Source organism: Schistocerca serialis, chromosome 12 (genome assembly GCF_023864345.2).
Source record: "Schistocerca serialis cubense isolate TAMUIC-IGC-003099 chromosome 12, iqSchSeri2.2, whole genome shotgun sequence".
In the NCBI taxonomy this organism is placed as follows: Eukaryota; Metazoa; Arthropoda; class Insecta; order Orthoptera; family Acrididae; genus Schistocerca; species Schistocerca serialis.
The window spans coordinates 113,670,544-113,685,906 of NC_064649.1; the positions used below are offsets into that span (position 1 = coordinate 113,670,544).

The window sequence follows — 15,363 nt, forward strand, 5'->3', positions numbered from 1 at the left end:
GAGAGGATAAAAATTCAAAGTCGAGATAGCAAGAAATACGTATTTCAAGAACAGAAATTTGTTAACATAATCTATACCGAGTGAGGTGGCGCTGTGGTTACCACACTGGACTCGCATTCGGGAGGACAAGGGTCATCCTGATTGTTTTCCGTGATTTCCCTAAATCCCACACAATTCCCTAATTCCCACCCAGATGCCGGGACGTTTCTTTCGAAGGGGCACGGCCGACTTCCTTCCCGATCCCTGCCTAATCCGATGGGACCGATGATCTCGCTGTGTGGTCCTTCGCCCCAAATCAACCAACCAACCATAATCTATAAACATAAAACAGTAAATGTTCGTTTGTTCAAAATCGTGTTTCTCCGAAATTGATCTTGACCGATTGAATTGGAATTTCGACTCAACGTTGCATTCGAACACTCAAGTATTTTTATATACCTAACCGAGCGCCATCTGGTATATGTGTAGTATACAGGGTGGTCCACTGATCGTGACCGGGCCAAAAAAAAACATTCCGCCAGTGCGGACGGTTATTTGCCTCGTGTTACTTTACCTGTGTTAAAGTGGACCGTTTACCAATTGCGGAAAAGCTCGATATCGTGTTGATGTATGGCTATTGTGATCAAAATGCCCAACGGGCGTGTGCTATGTATGCTGCTCGGTATCCTGGACGACATCATCCAAGTGTCCGGACAGTTCGCCGGATAGTTAGGTTATTTAAAGAAACAGTAAGTGTTCAGCCACATGTGAAACGTCAACCACGACCTGCAACAAATGATGATGTCCAAGAAGGTGTTTTAGCTGCTGTCGCGGCTAATCCGCACATCAGTAGCAGACAAATTGCGCGAGAATCGGGAATCTCAAAAACATCGGAGTTGAAAATGCTACATCAACATCGATTGCTCCCGTACCATATTTCTATGCACCAGGAATTGCATGGCGACGACTTTGAACGTCGTGTACAGTTCCGCCACTGGGCACAAGAGAAATTACGGGACGATGACAGATTTTTTTGCACGCGTTCTATTTAGCGACGACCTTTTCCGCAATTGGTGAACGGTTCATTTTAACATGCGTAATGTATGACGAAGCAAATACCGTCCGCACTGGCCCAATGATACGTGATACCAAGTACTTATACGTTTGTGACTATTACAGCGCCATCTATCACAAAGCGAGAAAAGTGGTCCAACTAAAACATTCATATTTACTACACGAATATGTAATAAAAAATCGGGGTTTCTACGTTGATATCCGTTTGACCTATGTCAGCGCCATCTAGCGGGCTAACCACAGCGCCATCTGGTTTCCCCCTTCAAGCTAGACTAGTTTCGTTTTTTGTAGTTTTTTCGTTTGATGCTTATTTCGTGAGATATTTGGCCCAGTCACTATCAATGGACCACCCTGTAAAGGGGAAACGCTATAAAAAATAAATGTTAGCTTGTTCAGAGTCCTTAATCTCTTAAAGTTCGTCAGCGATTCCTTTGAACTTATGACATAACGCTGAATTCTAGTACCTGCGTGCATGTTTCAAAGAAAGGCCATTTCATCTGAATTGTTGGAGCGGGGGACGAAAGCTGGGTGTACCACTTGGCGCCGGAAACAAGGCATCATCTTCACTCACCAGAAAAGAAATTCGCCCCCGGTAGCTGAACGGCCGGCGTGACAGATTGCCAATTCTCTGGGCACGGGTTCGATTCCCGGCTGGGTCGGCGAATTTTCCCCACCACGGGACTGGGTGTTTTGCTGTCCTCGCCATCATCCTATCATCCTCATCGACTGCAGGTCGCCGAAGTGGCATCAAATTGAAGGACCAGCACCCTGCGAATGGCCTGCCCGACGGGGGACCCTAGCCATACAATTAAATAAATCAATAAACCACAAAAGAAGAAATTCAAGACAACCCCCTCTGCCGAAAAGTCATGGTGACAGTCATCTGGGATTGTGATGTCGTTATTCTTGTGGATGTGATGCCAAGAGGGTCAACCATCAATTCAGAGTCGTACATGAAGACTCTGAATAAACTCGAGAACCGCTTCCGACGTGTTCGATCGGACAAGAATCCAGAAGAAATCTTGCTCCAACACGATAACGCACGTCCACACACAGATTGAGAACCCGGGAACACATCGCCAAATTGGGTTGGACAACATTGCCTCATCCACTCCCCACTACAGTCGAGACCTGGCAGTTTCGGACTTCCATCTCTTTGGGCCGCTTAAAGATTCTCTACGGGGAACTCACTTTGAAGATGATGAGTCAGTCATGCAGTGAAAACATGGCTACATCTACAGGACAAGAGCTTTTACTAGCAGGAAATACATACTGTTCCACAACGTTGGCGTACGGCCATAGAACGTGATGGAGGCTACGTAGAAAAATAGGACATGGACAAGACATGTTGATGGATATTGTCACCACATTCTGACTCTTAACAATACAATGTTCCGAGAAAAAAATACGCGACATTACATATTGGACGACCATTCTACACCGTCGGACTCTTTTTCTACGATTCGAGTGAGCTTACGTTCGCCGATTTCTGGCTTCCTAGAAACCTTAATCGCTTGGATGGGTGATGAACTGAGTGGTAACAGATGAACGTCGCACGAGTGCGTTCGACGTAATTTAGAATTCCATGGAATCCATGAGCGGACTTTTCCTGCTAACAGTCTTTGTGAAACAGAACCTTCATACTAAATAACAGGGAAGCAGGAAGAAAGTGGCGGCGTAGCAACAGCGACAGTGGCGCCAGCGTGTTCCGCGAACAGCAGCGGCAGGCTTTGGTACTATCTGTCACGCCATACGTCAGCCCGAGTTTCCTCGCAAGAACTGGGCTTCAGTAGGCGCTAAAATACGAGCGTGTGGCAAACGGTACGGCGCATGCGTCACAGACTATTCACACACTTCGCTAAACCAATTCTCGCGCGGTATCGGCACAGTCGAGACGCTTCGCGTTTGGTAGAAATGCGCTTCGAATTGCAGCGTAGACTTCCACATTTACATGTTCCTTGGTTTCCCTAAATCGAATTCGGCAAACGACTGGTTGCTTGAATTTGAAAATGGCGCGGGCTAATATCTTTGGCAAACTGAGCATCTGATTCGTCTCTAATGACTTCGTCGTCAACGGGCTGTTACCGTTCGATCTTTCTTTCTTCGACACACATGCAGAATCTGTCTACCCCGGCTGATCACATATACATTTTTGTCAGACATTTGAGTCATAGGAAAAAATCATAATTATAAAATGCATTTTATTATTTTAAAGAACGTCGTATTCATCTACATCTACATGGCTACTCTGCAAACCACAGTTAAGTGTGCGGCAGAGAGTTCATCGAACCATCTTCATACAAATTCTCTATTATTCGACTCTCGAACAGGGTGTGGAAAAACGAACACCTATACCTTTCCGTACGACCTCTGACTTCCCTTATTTTACTTTTTTTTTTTTTTAAATCTTATGGGACTTAACTGCTAAGGTCATCAGTCCCTAAGCTCACACACTACTTAACCTAAATTATCCTAAGGACAAACACACACACCCATGCCCGAGGGCGGACTCGAACCTCCGCCGGGACTAGCCGCACAGTCCATGACTACAGCGCCTCAGACCTCTCGGCTAATCCCGCGTGGCCCTTATTTTGTTATTATGATCGTCTCTCCCTATGTAGACCATCGCCAACTAAAGCTTTTCGCATTCGGAGGAGAAAGTTGGTGATTGAAAGTTCGTGAGAAATTTCCGCCGCAACGAAAAACGCCTGCGTTTTAACGACAGCCACAAGTCCCATATTATGTCCGCGACACTCAGCCCCTATTCCTCGATAATACAAAAAGTGCTGCTTTCTCGCACTCCAAAACAGTATGCACAAGCATAGTGTAGGCAGTCTCTTTACTACATCTGTTGCATTTTGCATGTGTTCTGCCAATGAAACACAGTCTTTTGTTCGTCTTCTTCACTACAGTTTCTACATGTTATTTCCTATTTAAGTTGTTAGTAATTGTAATTCGTAGGTATTTAGTTGAATTTAGGGCCTTTAGATTTGATTGATTTATCGCGTAACAGAAATTTAACGGATGCGTTTTAGGACTCATGTGGGTGATATTACACTTTTCATTGTTTAGGGTAAATTGCCAATTTTCGCACCATTCAGATATATTATCTAATTCGTTTTGCAATTGTTTTTGATCTTCTGATGACTTTACTAGACGATAAACGACAGCGTCATCTGCAACCCCAAGACAGCTGCTCCGATTGTCTCCAAAGTCGTTTAAATAGACAAGAAGCAGAAGAGGGCCTTAACAGTGCCTTGGGGAACGGCAGAAATCACTTCTGTATTACTCGACGCCTTTGCGTCAGTTACTGCGAATTGTGACCTCTCCGATAGGAAATGACAAATCCAGTCGCATAAGTGAGACGATATTCAGGCAATTTGATTACAAGCCACTTGTGAAGTACGGTGTCCAAACCCTTCTGGAAATCTAGAAATACGGAATCAATTTTAAATCCGTTGTCGATAGCACTCAACACTTCGTGCGAGTAAAGAGTTAGTTGTGTTTTACAAGAAAGATGTTTTCTAAATCCCTGTTGAGTATGTGTCAATATACAGTTCTCTTCTAGGTAGGTAGTTCATAATATTGGAAAACAATACATGCTCCATAATCCTACTGCATATCGTCGTTAATGATATGAGTCTGTAATTTAATGGATCACTCCTATTGCCTCCCTTCAATACTGGTGTGACCCGTGCGACTTTACATTCATTTTGTATGGATCTTCTGTCGAGTGAGCGGTTGTACATGATTGTTAAGTATAGAGCTATTGCATCAACATACTCTGAAAGGAAGCTAACTGGTATATAATCTGGTCCGGAAGACTTGCTTTTATTAAGTGATTTAAGTTGATATCCTGCTCCGAGGTTATCTACTTCTAAGTTACTCGGGTTGGTAGCTGTTCTTGATTCGAATTCTGGAATATTTACTTCTTCTTCTACGGTGAAGGAATTTCGGAAGGCTGTGTTAGTAACATGGCTTAGGAGCACTGTTACGGATAGTATTTTCATTACTACCGCGCAGAGAAGGCATTGATTGTCTTGCCTCTACCATACTTCACAAATGACCAGAATCTCTTTGGATTTTCTGCCAGATTTCGAGACAAAGTGTCGGTGTGGAAACATGTGTGTGATGTCCTTAGGTTAGTTAGGTTTAATTAGTTCTACGTTCTAGGCGACTGATGACCTCAGAAGCTAAGTCGCATAGTGCTCAGAGCTATTTGAACCATTTTTGAATATAAACTTTATTGTCAGTACAATCTGAAAGGAACATATACTACAATGATGAGCCGTCCATGGAGATTTGTTCTAACTCAGCACATGCTCAATATGTCCACCATTTCGTTTCCTAACTTCCTTCAAACGAACACTGAAGTTAGTGATTACCCTATGGCATATGTCTTCCGTAATTTCACGGCAAGCTTGAAGAATAAGTCTTCTGAGCTCCATTAAATCACGTGGACGTTTCGGGAAATTTTTTTTCCTTTGGTACCCCCAAAGAAAAAAGTCACATGGATTGAGGTCTGGACTATTGGGGGTGGGCCAATTTTGTCCGTCATTGAAGCGACCTGGAAACCTGAGTGAAATGATCCGCATGTCGAAATGCTCGTGTAAAGACTCCAACACAGTCCAGAATGAGATTTTCACTCTGCAGCGGAATGTACGCTCATATGAAACTTCCTGGCAGATTAAAACTGTGTGCCGGACCGAGACTCGAACTCGGGACCTTTGCCTTTCGCGGGCAAGTGCTCTACCGACTGAGCTACCCAAGCACGACTCACGCCCCGTCCTCACAGCTTTACTTCTGCCAGTACCTCGCCTCGTACGTTACAATACAGAAGCTCTCCTGCGCACCTTGCAGATCTAGCACTCCTGAAAGAAAGGATATTGCGGAGACAAGGCTTAGCCACAGCCTGGGGGAGGTTTCCAGAATGAGAGGTCCCGAGTTCGAGTCTCGGTCCGGCACACAGTTTTAATCTGCCAGGAAGTTTCACTCCAGCACAGTGTTTGCAGTATGCGGCCTTGCTCCATCTTGCATGAACCACTGCGTGTTGAAGGGCAAGGCAGTAACAAGAAGCTGTGGAATGAAGCTATTGCGAAGCATGCTCAAATAACGCTCGCTGTTCACAGTTTCTTCAAAGAAAATGGGTCCAATAAGTCCGTGACTGGAAATTGCTGCCCATGCTGTAATCCTCGGAGCACAATGTTGTCGTTCATGAAGCACTTGTGGGTTTTCAGTGGCCCAAAAGCGTACATTTTGTTTGTTAACCACACCGTCTAACTGAAAACGCGCCTCGTCTGAAAACCAAACGTTGTTGATTCTTCCTTATCCAACGCCCACTGAGCAAACAGTAGTCTCTGCTGCTTGTGTTCTTCAGTGTGCTTCTGTGCACAGGTCATCTTGTATGGGTACATATGGAGGTCACTTTTGAATGCGTTGAACGGAGCGTCTGGATATTCCCAGTTGCACTGCTGCCTTTCTACACGATTTCCCGGGACTTCTCTGTACAGCAACTCGTACCGCTTCAATACTCTCCGGCGAATAAATAGGCTTCCTGTACAAATTTATCGTACAACTTGTGGATGGTGTTCTTGCAAGGGACCCATCGTGTATTACACTGTTGTCGAAAACGCCTATGAGGCACAACAAAGGCTTTTCGTTTCGTGAAAAAGAAACACAATTGCCGATCGTTGTTGTGTCGTCAGTCTTCCATTGGCAGCCATTGCTGCTTACTAGTCTCCTAGCGGCAGTATCGTGAATTAAACGTCATTCCGTAACTCATTTGTTTTTCCAAGCCCTGCTGGTACAGCTGTAGAGATCCCAGCGGGATATCTAATGTGCGTCGTAAATTGTGAAAGAAACAATAATTGGTAACACATTTCGTGCGCCACCCTGGACTTGGTATCTTGGGCCCACGGTACTCGGACGCCCCCCATTGAGATGTGGAGGAGTATAAGGCGCCGTTTAGTGAAATATATGCCGTAGTTTTGGCGGCATTGAATTAACCCCGCATTCTTGTCGTATTAGTAAAGCGCTGCTTATGACCTTGCTGTTGAAAGCACCGTACAGACAGCGAGGCAAAAAGACGCGGGGGGATGTACCACGAAGCGACGAATTGAATATGGATGGACAACAAGACTGGGGGAATGTAACGTTAGCTGTTTTCCCGGAAAACAAACGCGCCTGAATTTCCCCGAAGTGGTAGCCGGCTGCACCTTTTCGAAACGCAGCGACGTGACGAATGTGTTAGCAGCGGACGCCTGGCTCGCTGTTTAGTACCTACGGCGTGCTCTCGAGCGCTTGCAGTCTGTCGGAGTAGCTTGTGGACGCACCGCACACCACGCTGAGCGACCATGAGTAAGTACACTGTCGAGCGGTTCCTACACGTGCACTATTATAGCGTAGCATTACCAGATACCCGCGTATCGATAACTTTCTGAAGTATTGTACGCTGCCTGGAAATATTGTGCCGGTTCCTTGAAATTACTGCAACCAGTCGCCTTTTGTTCTGCCCTTCAGTTTTTATTATCCCATTACCGGCTTCGAGCCGCCTGGCGATTTATCGTCAGGTGGTACATACAGGGTGTTTCAAAAATGACCGGTATATTTGAAACGGCAATAAAAACTAAACGAGCAGCGATAGAAATACACCGTTTGTTGCAATATGCTTCGGACAACAGTACATTTTCAGGCAGACAAACTTTCGAAATTACAGTAGTTACAATTTTCAACAACAGATGGCGCTGCGGTCTGGGAAACTCTATAGTACGATATTTTCCACATATCCACCATGCGTAGCAATAATATGGCGTAGTCTCTCAATGAAATTACCCGAAACCTTTGACAACGTGTCTAGCGAAATGGCTTCACATGCAGATGAGATGTACTGCTTCAGCTGTTCAATTGTTTCTGGATTCTGGCGGTACACCTGGTCTTTCAAGTGTCCCCACAGAAAGAAGTCACAGGGGTTCATGTCTGGCGAATAGGGAGGCCAATCCACGCCGCCTCCTGTATGTTTCGGATAGCCCAAAGCAATCACACGGTCATCGAAATATTCATTCAGGAAATTAAAGACGTCGGCCGTGCGATGTGGTCGGGCACCATCTTGCATAAACCACGAGGTGTTCGCAGTGTCGTCTAAGGCAGTTTGTACCGCCACAAATTCACGAAGAATGCCCAGATAGCGTGATGCAGTAATCGTTTCGGATGTGAAAAATGGGCCAATGATTCCTTTGGAAGAAATGGCGGCCCAGACCAGTACTTTTTGAGGATGCAGGGACGATGGGACTGCAACATGGGGCTTTTCGGTTCCCCATATGCGCCAGTTCTGTTTATTGACGAAGCCGTCCAGGTAAAAATAAGCTTCGTCGGTAAACCAAATCCTGCCCACATGCATATCGCCGTCATCAATCCTGTGCACTACATTGTTAGCGAATGTCTCTCGTGCAGCAATGGTAGCGGCGCTGAGGGGTTGCCGCGTTTGAATTTTGTATGGATAGAGGTGTAAACTCTGGTGCATGAGACGATACGTGGACGTTGGCGTCATTTGGACCGCAGCTGCAACACGGCGAACGGAAACCCGAGGCCGCTGTTGGATCCCCTGCTGCACTAGCTGCACGTTGCCCTCTGTGGTTGCCGTACGCGGTCGCCCTACCTTTCCAGCACGTTCATCCGTCACGTTCCCAGTCTGTTGAAATTTTTCAAACAGATCCTTTATTGTATCGCTTTTCGGTCCTTTGGTTACATTAAACCTCCGTTGAAAACGTCGTCTTGTTGCAACAACACTGTGTTCTAGGCGGTGGAATTCCAACACCAGAAAAATCCTCTGTTCTAAGGAATAAACCATGTTGTCTACAGCACACTTGCACGTCGTGAACAGCACACGCTTACAGCAGAAAGACGACGTACAGAATGGCGCACCCACAGACTGCGTTGTCTTCTATATCTTTCACATCACTTGCAGCGCCATCTGTTGTTGAAAATTGTAACTACTGTAATTTCGAAAGTTTGTCCGCCTGAAAATGTACTGTTGTCCCAAGCATATTGCAACAAACGGTGTATTTCTATCGCTGCTCGTTTAGTTTTTATTGCCGTTTCAAATATATCGGTCATTTTTGAAACACCCTGTATTTATTCAAAAATGTGTGTGAAATCCTATGGGACTTAACTGCTAAGGTCATCAGTCCCTAAGCTTACACACTACTTAACCTAGATTATCCTAAGGACAAACACACACACCCATGCCCGAGGGAGGACTCGAACCCCCGCCAGGACCAACCGCACAGTCCATGACTGCAGCGCCTAAGACCGCTCGGTTAATCCGGCGCGGCACATATTTATTGATTTTGTCTGCAGCAATGTGAGAGTCGTATAGTTGTGGCAACATGTTTGAACGAAACATGTAAGTACTGCGAATTATTCACATAAGAGATCGATTTTGTTGCGTTATTTACAGTTATTAGTATCCGCTGGTTGGTAATAACTGTAAGTAACGCTACAAAATCAGTCTCACAATGTGAATCATTCTCGTCATACTCAATACGTATGTGTTTCGTTTATACATCTTGCCGCACCTATACGACTCCGAGACTACTGAAGGCAATCAATAAATATGTACCATCTGATGACGAATGAGTAGGCGGTTCGCCATCGGTAATAGGATGATAAAAATTGAGCAACAAAACAAACGGCGGACTGGCTGCAGTAATTTCAAGAAACATTTATTCATCACAGTCGCAGTGATCCTCATCTGTAATGGATAAAAGTTTTAATATTGTGCTGTCTGTGTGCTGTGTTGGCTATACTTTTGCCAGTTCAAATGGTCCAAATGGCTCTGAGCACTATGGGACTTCTTCTGAGGTCATCAGTCCCCTAGAACTTAGAACTACTTAAACCTAACTAACCTAAGGACACCACACACATCCATGCCCGAGGCAGGATTGGAACCTGCGACCGTAACGGTCGCGCGGTTCCAGACTGTAGCGCCTAGAACCGCTCGGCCACCTCGGCCGGCTTATGCCAGTCTCTAGCGTGCTACGGTCTCTGTATATCGTTGTGTTAGCTGTTGCTGTTACCGTGCTCGGAAAGAGTTCAGAACAAAATGGAACAGCGTTCTTATTTGATTACACCAAAATGCATAAATCATTCCCGGTATTGTGGGATGTTAGGCAAGATGATTACGGAAACAGACGTGTTATGAAAGCGTAGTACGATTTACAAGTTTGATGAAAACTGGAACCAGAGCCTTCGTGAAATTTTTAAATAGAAATCGTTCCGCTTTCGGTTGTTAAAACAGCATTTATTGTGATTGCAATTTCGACACGTGGTCACTTTGAAGCATTCTGAAAACAGTCGGACGTCGAATATGATACACGTAATTATGAAACTGACAAAGGTTTAGAGTGATAATTTCGAAGCTATGTACGTGGTATTTTGTAACGCGCTCAAAAATATAAAGCTTTGACATGCTGTCTCAGAGCAGGTCCATGTGGTGTTGAGGATTTATATACTGTTCCGCTACCATACATGTTAGAAAGCTTGTGAAACAGTGATATAAACAATTAAGTTCAAATTTCATACGGCAAGTATGGTAACTGGATCACAAAAGTAGCAAAGATGTGAACATACAGAGGGCATGAGCAATGGATTGCAAAGATGCTGATATACGACGTCGATTTCATATGGTTTGTGAAATGTGTACGCAGAAAGGAGAAAAGTGACAGAAATATGAGTTAAATAAAAGCAGAATACACAAATGATGCTGAGACATAGATTAAAAGTAGGCAAACGAAGGAAGTGACTGTTAAGTCACAGTGAAACAATAGTCAAAAATTTTTAAGAAAGAATGCATAGTATCGTTTGTGCATTCTGTTTTTCAGTTACTCAGCGGTTACAACATCCCACATCCTGAATAGAAGCGCCAACTCTATTACTTCGGTTGTATTAGGATTGCTTATACCGAAGAACTTGCTTATTTTGCATGTCGCCCGTTGCTTGCGATACATCTACGCATTTCTCACAGTTAAGTATTGTCATTTACTTCTGGTAATAAAACTCATTAATACGTTTCACTGGAATTGTTGTCTAGCGATCCAAGAAAGCAGGTTTCCTATACATCCCGTATTCGACAACTACGCAAGATTTAACACTATTAAATTTTTCTTAACAATTATTTCCCAGCAGAACCTTCTATAACACTCTTACAAGATTTTTCAGCCTGTTTCTGACGACCCTGTATAGATATTTACACTACTGGCCATTAACATTGCTACACCACGAAGATGACGTGCTACAGACGCGAAATTTAACCGACAGGAAGAAGATGCTGTGATATACATATGATTAGCTTTTCAGATCATTCACACAAGGTTGGCGCCAGTGGCGACACCTACAACGTGCTGATATGAGGAAAGTTTCCAACCGATTTCTCATACACAAACAGCATTTCCTGCTGAAACGTTGTTGTGATGCCTCGTATAAGGAGAAGAAATGTGTACCATAAAGTTTCCGACTTTGATAAAGGTCGGATTGTAGCCTATCGCGCTTGCGGTTTATCGTATCGCGACATTGCTGCTCGCGTTGGTCGAGATCCAATGACTGTTAGCAGAATATAGAATCGGTGGGTTCAGGAGCGTAATACGGAACGCCATGCTGGATCCCAATGGCCTCGTATCACTAGCAGTCGAGATGACAGGCATCTTATCCGCATGGCTGTAACGGATCGTGCAGCCACGTCTCGATCCCTGAGTCAACATATGGGGACGTTTGCAAGACAACAACCATCTGCACGAACAGTTCGACGACGTTTGCACGAGCATGGACTATCAGCTCGAAGCCCGTGGCTGTGGTTACCCTTGACGCTGCATCACAGACAGGAGCGACTGCGATGGTGTACTCGACGACGAACATGGGTGCACGAATGCCAAAACGTCATTTTTTCGAATGAATCCAGGTTCTCTTTACAGCATCGTGATTGTCGGATCCGTGTTTGGCGACATCGCGGTGAACTCACATTGGAAGCGTGTATTCGACATCGCCATACTGGCGCATCACCCGGCGTGATGGTATGGGGTGCCATTGGTTACACGTCTCGGTCACCTCTTGTTCGCATTGACGGCACTTTGAACAGTGGGCGTTACATTTCAGATGTGTTACGACCCGTGACTCTACCCTTCACTCGATCCCGGCGAAACCCTACATTTCAGCAGGATAATGCACGACCGCATGTCGCAGGTCCTGTACGGGCCTTTCTGGATACAGAAAATGTTCGACTGCTGCCCTGGCCAGCACACTCTCCAGATGTCTCATCAATTGAAAACGTCTGGTCAATGGTGGCCGAGGAACTGGCTCGTCACAATACGCCAGTCACTACTCTTGATGAACTGTGGTATCGTGTTGAAGCTGCATGGGCAGCTGTACCTGTACACGCCATCCAAGTTCTGTTTGACTCAATGCCCAGGCGTATCAAGGCCGTTATTACGGCCAGAGGTGGTTGTTCTGGGCACTGATTTCTCAGGATCTATGCACCCAAATGGCGTGAAAATGTAATCACATGTCAGTTCAGTCCAATGAGTACCCGTTTATCATCTGCATTTCTTCTTGATGTAGCAATTTTAATGGCCAGTAGTGTAAAAAAGTGGGCGCACACTGCTGCTGCCTAGCGGGAACCATGTAAAGGTCGAGAGTTTGCTCTTTCCGACAATACGTTGTTCACGAACATACGTCGAATAGTTTAATAGTTATGATTTTTTTTTTAAACCGGATGATACTTTTTGATACACCCTGAAAAACAGGCGAGCAGTATCGAGCGTGATTCAGCCTCGGCAGAGTGCGCAGTTAATATGCAGAAGTGTCCCTTCCTTGTGGCAATAAGGACAAGAAGGAGATGGCATACGGCCAAGTCAAGTTCAGTCCCTGAGAGGAAAGGATACCGTGACACGAGGAAGTTTCTCGCGTCGCCTGTCTCGTTAGAACCGCGCAAGCCCTGTGTCGTTACTGCCGACCACGTCACTGACTTTCCCGGAACGTTTCCAAATGGTCGGTTAAACGCTTCCGGCTCTAATGACCCTCTATATTTACAGACGCGTTAGCTGCTGCTGTGTCAGCCTTACACATATAGGCCCTGACATTCACGAGGACTCATGTACGGCATCGGAAGTCTTAACACTCTGATTTAATTATCTACTCTGCTAGCCGCCCCTCGTTCCTCTGCCGACTCTCAAACACCTCTCTTTTTAGTTCCGAAGATAGCGAAGACAATGTAAAATGACCCTGTAAGCGACTGTAATTAACTCTGTGTGAGCCCGGTAAAAATTAATTAAAGAAGTCTAAATGAATTCTCACTGTGGAACCTCGAAAGTCTGAATACTCATAACCGATATGAAAAATCACAGGAATTCGATCTTAGAAAAGGTCTTTGCATTACGCTCCAGAATAATCGCGGCTTGTATTGATAACACACGTTGGTTTACATTAATAGCGTTATTCTATTTGACAGTTTAGCCTACGGAGTATCGCCTCAGTTGTGCGACTGGATTCGTGATTTCCTGTCAGAAAGGTCACAGTTCGTAGTAACAGACGGAAAGTCATCGAGTAAAACAAAAGTAATATCCGGCGTTCCCCGAGGAAGTGTTATAGGCCCTCTATTGTTCCTGATCTACACTCCTGGAAATTGAAATAAGAACACCGTGAATTCATTGTCCCAGGAACGGGAAACTTTATTGACACATTCCTGGGGTCAGATACATCACATGATCACACTGACAGAACCACAGGCACATAGACACAGGCAACACAGCATGCACAATGTCGGCACTAGTACAGTGTATATCCACCTTTCGCAGCAATGCAGGCTGCTGTTCTCCCATGGAGACGATCGTAGAGATGCTGGATGTAGTCCTGTGGAACAGCTTGCCATGCCATTTCCACCTGGCGCCTCAGTTGGACCAGCGTTCGTGCTGGACGTGCAGACCGCGTGAGACGACGCTTCATCCAGTCCCAAACATGCTCAATGGGGGACAGATCCGGAGATCTTGCTGGCCAGGGTAGTTGACTTACACCTTCTAGAGCGCGTTGGGTGGCATGGGATACATGCGGACGTGCATTGTCCTGTTGGAACAGCAAGTTCCCTTGCCGGTCTAGGAATGGTACAACGATGGGTTCGATGACGGTTTGGATGTACCGTGCACTATTCAGTGTCCCCTCGACGATCACCAGTGGTGTACGGCCAGTGTAGGAAATCGCTCCCCACACCATGATGCCGGGTGTTGGCCCTGTGTGCCTCGGTCGTATGCAGTCCTGATTGTGGCGCTCACCTGCACGGCGCCAAACACGCGTACGACCATCATTGGCACCAAGGCAGAAGCGACTCTAATCGCTGAAGACGACACGTCTCCATTCGTCCCTCCATTCACGCCTGTCGCGACACCACTGGAGGCGGGCTGCACGATGTTGGGGCGTGAGCGGAAGACGGCCTAACGGTGTGCGGGACCGTAGCCCAGCTTCATGGAGACGGTTGCGAATGGTCCTCGCCGATACCCCAGGAGCAACAGTGTCCCTAATTTGCTGGGAAGTGGCGGTGCGGTCCCCTACGGCACTGCGTAGGATCCTACGGTCTTGGCGTGCATCCGTGCGTCGCTGCGGTCCGGTCCCAGGTCGACGGGCACGTGCACCTTCCGCCGACCACTGGCGACAACATCGATGTACTGTGGAGACCTCACGCCCCACGTGTTGAGCAATTCAGCGGTACGTCCACCCGGCCTCCCTCATGCCCACTATACGCCCTCGCTCAAAGTCCGTCAACTGCACATACGGTTCACGTCCACGCTGTCGCGGCATGCTACCAGTGTTAAAGACTGCGATGGAGCTCCGTATGCCACGGCAAACTGGCTGACACTGACGGCGGCGGTGCACAAATGCTGCGCAGCTAGCGCCATTCGACGGCCAACACCGCGGTTCCTGGTGTGTCCGCTGTGCCGTGCGTGTGATCATTGCTTGTACAGCCCTCTCGCAGTGTCCGGAGCAAGTATGGTGGGTCTGACACACCGGTGTCAATGTGTTCTTTTTCCATTTCCAGGAGTGTATATTAACGACATAGGAGACAATCTGAGTAGCCGTCTTAGATTGTTTGCAGATGATACTGTCATTTACCGTCTTGTAAAGTCATCAGATGATCAAAACGACTTGAAAAATTATTTATATAAGATATCTGTATGATGCGAAAAGTGGCAATTGACCCTGAATAAAGAATAGTGAGAAGTTATTCACGTGAGTACTAAAAGAAATCAGTTAAATTTCGATTACGCGATAAGT

The 15,363-nt window shown here is 46.0% G+C and overlaps 1 protein-coding gene across 3 annotated transcripts in view; it reads left to right on the plus strand.

Annotated features, from left to right (window-relative positions):
- Positions 1-15,363, plus strand: part of LOC126428169 (natterin-3-like) — a 112,746-nt gene that overhangs the window by 25,665 nt on the left and 71,718 nt on the right. The window contains exon 1 of one of the 3 annotated variants that reach the window (XM_050090082.1): positions 7,331-7,410. The exons of the other annotated variants lie outside the window; for them this stretch is intronic. The gene's annotated coding sequence lies outside the window, so the exon portion shown is untranslated. Of the gene's footprint in view, positions 1-7,330; positions 7,411-15,363 lie in introns of those variants that run through there. 3 annotated transcript variants of the gene reach the window in all.